Raw genomic sequence first — 6000 nt, 5'->3', positions numbered from 1 at the left:
GTTGTACCCGGTCCTACTCTCCTCCATTGCTGAGGAGTAAACGTCTTCCGCCGTTCCAAGATACGGTTAGAGGACAGAGAGAGTTTGAAGAGCTAAAAATATTACCTTTTACGACTTGAAATATTGACACAAATTTACGTATTAATTTTCCATCATTTAACACTGTTTTTCAATAACCTATAGATCACTGTTCAGTAAAATAATGGATTTTTAACAAGGGATTGACTACATATAGTCTTGGCGAGCAACGCTCGAGACTGCCATTCGTCTTTTTATAGTGTTACAATATGGAGACACCGGAAACAGAAAATTCACTGTTATATTTTTAGAGATGATATCAGTTAAAAGCGCAGAAGTAAAAAATATCTTTCCTTATATGGTCAAGTTCCACAGAGCAGGGAACGAGCAAGCAAGTACATATATATATATATATATATATATATATATATATTCTTGGATGGAAAGTGCATTTAGCAAAACTGTTCATGATTCAGAAATCACTGTTTGAGCAGTGGCGGCTCTGAAGGGATATTCTTTATCTCACATCTGCACACTGTGTTCCTTTAATATTTTTATTCTCTCGACAAACTTACGATATAAGTCACATATTATCCCATATTTTGCTATACTTCATTACGTAAATTTCATTCTGCTTTATTAAATTACAATATATATATATTATATATATAAAGAGAGAGAGAGAGAGTTGGCATACGTGTATTTAGCACGGGAGACTTAAGCTCGATTCCCAGCTGGAGCCCAGGGGTTTTGGATCCCAAGTTAAACTTTAAGTCCGTATCTTATATAGCTTCAATGCAGAAAAGGGACCTCCAAACCAACAAACCATCTAACGCTTTGAAACGCTCGGCAAAGGATTTTCATATTTTGCATCTCTAACGTGTTCTTTCAGACTAATATTTTTTGTTACTTTTTTTTTTTTTTTTTGTATTATCAATGAAAGTACATCGCAAATTCAGGTAACTTTATCCTGTATTATGTGATTTCAGTGTACACACTTTTTTCGACTGATTAAGTGCTTTGTGTTTTTCTTCCTACTTTAGAAGTTACGCTCATTCTATGCATTGAACACTCATTTTAATTCGTTAAAGGTTTAAAGATATTGGGAATAGTAATCCAAATGTTATTAAGCTCTTTTCTGGTACTCGTTTTCGATCGACTATAGACCAAATTTCTATTTGAATAGCTTGGGCAGAAAAGGTTTTATGTTGTAGGAACATGCATGTGATATGGGATTCGAGAATTATGTCTATAAAAATAATATAAAATGTAGATTCGGATTTGTTATTCGAGAATTATTGTGTGTGATGCATCCTCATATTTTGATGAACTGTTGATCCGAAGGGATGATTTATTATGGTAGAGCCAGAATAGAACTATTATAGGGTTTAAGGGTCCTTTGTGAATGAATACAGATTTCAGAAAAGAAGGCTTACATGCCTACGGTATATAAAGTTACTACTATATCTATCTCATTTAGAGCAGTGGTACGTTAAGAATAACTTAATACGGAATATTCTCGGCTTGATCGATACATTGATTTTTGTAAAATCCTAAATTAATATTCAAATTAACTCGTTCTTCAACTAGTCCACCACTGTATCCTTCTTGTAGACATTATACTTTTCTACTTGAACCAATAAGTAATTTCGTCTAACATTTCTTACTGAGGTCACTCAAGAAAGAAAAAAAAAAATCTTCCATATATTCACTTTTAAACAAAACGGGTGAGAAGACTAGTGTATATACGTATTACAGCAATGCGGAGACTTTGTAACTTTTCTCAAACATTGAACATCAACATATTTCTATCTAATTGATGGTAACACCTGAAGAAAATGCAGCTTACCTGTCCAGCATGGCATGGGACCACTGTTACCCTCAGATAGTGATGGGCAGTGGGAATATTCCCGGTGGGAAGGAATTTAAAAATGGGAATATTCCCGGGATTTTTTCCCTGGCCTATAAATTCCCGGGAAGGAATTTATTTCCATTTCTTTACTTTATCTTCCAAATTATAAGAACCATATGACTAGTTACTTTATTTTAATATATTATGATTTACTTCTAGGTTTTAAGGAATTTTGAGGTTAACAAATTTAAAATTATTCGACGGTATAACTAATAATATATAACTAATTATATAACTAATAATATGAGTTTTTAAGTTCCATTTCCATTTGCACTAAAAAGTAAGGTAATTGTTTAGAATTGGGGGACCAAAACTAGCAAAAAGTAGGATGATTTACGGAAGAAATGAGTTGATAGTGATGTTCAAGTAATCAAGAAAGTATCGAACACATTTTTTTAGGGCAGTAGGGGACTTATACAAAACGGAAAGGTAAGTGGAAGTGATTTATGTGAGAAAAGAAGGTGAATTGTTGGTAACGAAGATAGAAAGCAACGTGCCATGCGGGGCTCTAACCCGCCTTCATTCGCTAACGTTCGCTCTGCAACGCTGTCTGAATTTAATGTTGGTAACGCAATTTAACGTATGAAACCATAAAACAACCGCATCGGAATAGAATATCGCAAAAAAGTAGGTGCAAAAGCTGGCCGCCAATGCTAAAGAACAGCCAAAATTAGCAAAGTATTAATTTGCAAATGATGAAAAGGAACCATTTTGTAAAGTAATTTAGAATTATGTAGAAATAGAGATTAAGTACTATTAATAAACCCTGAACCACCATTATTAATAGACGTCGGTCTGTCTCCTCTCTCTGTCTCGAACTTCTGAAGAAGTACTCGGACTTCTTTTACAAGTGAATTAACGTATGGAATTTCGAGAAATAGGTAGAATGAAAGGTCGTGTATGACAATGTTACGTTCTAAAATATAAAGATAAGTATCTTGGAAATTTTGTGAACATAAATATGTAGGCGCAAATGTTGATAAGTTGGTGACACATGTATCTTCTAGCATTTACCCAATCTAATTGGTTTATAACATTTATAAATTTAATGTGTTTATAATATCATTAATAGAGTTAAGTTGAGCAAATCCACTTACATATAAATTTAAATTGTTACTATATAATTTACTATATATTTTTTCACACATTTTTAATTGATAGAACATATTGTAAATAAATATACATTTATGCGTAGTCTCTAAATATAATAAAGTGTTAATAAAGTAACATTGTACCGTTCAGAATATACATTTTAAAGAATCCTCTGTGGACAACAGTAATCATATGCTGTGATATAAAAATTAATTCAACTTTCAAATCATAATATAGTAATAGCATGCAATTTTCTTTCTGATTGAACATAAATTCCCGGATAAATTCCCATTTTGGGAATCTTCCCGGGAATATTCCCAGGGAATATTCCCAAAAAATATCTTTCCGGGAATTTACCCATCACTACCCTCAGAGCAGCCGTGATTTGTCGACGAATGGTTTCCAGAGGAATATTCTGCCATTCCTCATACAGTACAGAACTCAGTTCTGTCAACGAGGTTAGAAAAGGATATCTGCTCTAGAGTCTGAACTCCAAAACTGACCACAGATGTTCACTATTGAGGTCTAGCAATTGGTAGGGCCCAGGGAAGGTGTAGTTCATTTCGATGTCTATAAAACTACGCTTCAACGACAGTGTGAATTGGTTGCAAAATGGTGTCGCTGACCGGAAGCAATATCTGGTTCATAGAATGCACATTGTTCTAAAATTACATGATCACTTGCAGTAATGTGTCCTGAGAGTGTAACCAAAGGACCAACGGGATACCAGCAAACCTGCGGCCCTAAAGCATTACAGAGCTGCCACAGGAACGATTAATATAAGCTTCTTTGGGCATCAGCAATACACAAACACAGTCTGGTCTTTGAAAATAAAGAGACTCATCAGACCATATTACGCATTATCATTGTCCTCCTTGCATATTCTCGGCACCATTTTCTTCGCGTTAAAGCATTGTTGGCGGTAATTCGTGCTTTGGAAATTGCAATCGACCGTGATATCCAGGTTATATCATTCTCTTCGGACTGTGATTGTCACAATAGGTGTTGATTTAAATGAAATGAAATCTTTAAGTTTTACGTCCCACGGTTATGTCGGTTAGGCTAAAGGAGACGGTGATGATGAGAGATGAGTGAAATGGTGGAATGAAGAAAGTGGGAGGAAACGGGAGAACCCCGGGAAAACCCACGAGCACGGTGTTTGTCCACCACAAAGCTCACTTGGAGGGGGCTGGGATCGAACCCGGGACCCCAAGCACCAGAGGTGAACGCTCTACCACTGAGCCACCGCGCCCCCAAGGTGTTGATTGAGTTCCGAAGTCATTTTTGCTGCATTCCCTCTATGGTCCTGGATAATAATACCTGTCAGTGAAGCTTTTCTTCTGTCCACTATTACTCTTCGGCGATGTTGTGTTGCCATCAGTTCTATAGGCCGTCATCAATTGGACATTGTTCCTCACAACACATCTATTACACCGATCACTGCACCAACTAATGTGTAGCTACGATCTCTGAATATTCTGAAACTCAGAGAAGTCTCCCATTTGACACTACGACCGTCTGTCTACCTGCTTTAACACACACCTGCATTCTATTCCGTCTGACTTACTATAGACGATCATCTAATACACCACTAACTAAGACTAGGAACTAGTGGTGAATCTTCAGTGTTATTACCTCACACATCTTATGTGTTACGAATTACTAGGGGTTTCCATTATTCTGGTAATTATCTGTATACAAACAAAAAAGGATACTCTTTTTACTTACTATGTTGTCTTTTTCTTATTATTTGTGATGAACAGAAGATTTAATACATTGCAAAATTATATATATATACGTTATACATTAAGTGGGTAATGATAACAATCCTTATTACAAAAGGGAAACGTCTCAGTCTATAAAAATCGCTAATTCTATAAAAACGCTAGTTAACAGTCGCCGCTCCGCTACGTTCCCTGCCTGCCTTCCTTTATTTAAAAATGGACAGTGATGATTCTGAACATGAACATGCTACGCTGTTCATTAAGATAAAGACTATATCAAATGTAAATAACGTTTTAATTACTTTCATAAAATCCAGAAGTATTTATTCAATGTCAAGCACAATATAATTAAAGAATTAAGCAACATGAACACAGTATATACAATACAAACAGTTGTTACTGCCTACCTTTAGGAAAGTGGAATATTTAATAAGCTTTACAGCCAACCCACACGAAGTATACTAGCATTAATAGGCCGTATCTCCATATTTAAATTTTAGCATTAATACGATATTTGTGTAACCACAAGTTAGTAGCTGGGCAAACTATTTAAAAAGAAGAAAAGAAAAAGAAAGAAAGAAAAGGAAAAAAGAAAGAAAAAATAGAATGTAAACAATTAGAACTTTTAATTAAAAAATAGAATATAAACAATTAGAACTTTTAATTAACCACGATTTTAACCTGTACAGCGAGCAAAAGGGTTGGGAGAAGGGGGTGAGGAACTAGTTAAATTTAAAGATATTCGAGTGATCGTAAATTAATATTAAAATTTCATACATGCGCTATTTTTCCCCTAAAATGTTTACATTGAGTTCGTTCCATATTACAGAAAACAATTTTTAAGTTTGGATCTAATTATTAATTGTCGTTTTAGAGATTATCTATAAAGAAAATGATCATTCCCAGGAAAAGATTCAGTACACGTCTTGGCTTACACAGATAGAAATCACGCACTGAAGTTCAACGACACTTCTGTACTAAATATGAAGGAATGACATCAGTATAAATTACTATTCAAGTTTCGCAGAACTAGTGGTATGCTACGTATGTCTGGGCTATCATTTTCAAAACAGTGAACGGACAAGTATAATCCTATTTCTTGACCATCTCGATCCTCCCATGTCACGCCTTCGGACTTCCTCCTGTAATGTTATCTGAAAGGAATTGTCAATTACACTCACAATCAAAACTTTAACGACCAAACACATGAACTAACTGAAGAATTGCTGAAAGTAATACAGATAAGTCATAATA

At 34.9% G+C, this 6000-nt stretch overlaps 1 protein-coding gene across 3 annotated transcripts in view; it reads right to left on the bottom strand.

Moving 5' to 3' along the window:
- LOC145695100 (cyclin-dependent kinase 2-interacting protein-like) overlaps positions 1-6000 on the bottom strand; it is a 113006-nt gene that overhangs the window by 45195 nt on the left and 61811 nt on the right. The window lies entirely within an intron of this gene.

The sequence above is a fragment of the Thermobia domestica genome, chromosome 9, assembly GCF_964235325.1.
Source record: "Thermobia domestica chromosome 9, izTheDome1.hap1.1, whole genome shotgun sequence".
Classification (NCBI taxonomy): domain Eukaryota; kingdom Metazoa; phylum Arthropoda; class Insecta; order Zygentoma; family Lepismatidae; genus Thermobia; species Thermobia domestica.
The sequence above is the reverse complement of the archived record's forward strand: the minus strand, read 5'-3'. Positions and strand labels throughout refer to the sequence as shown.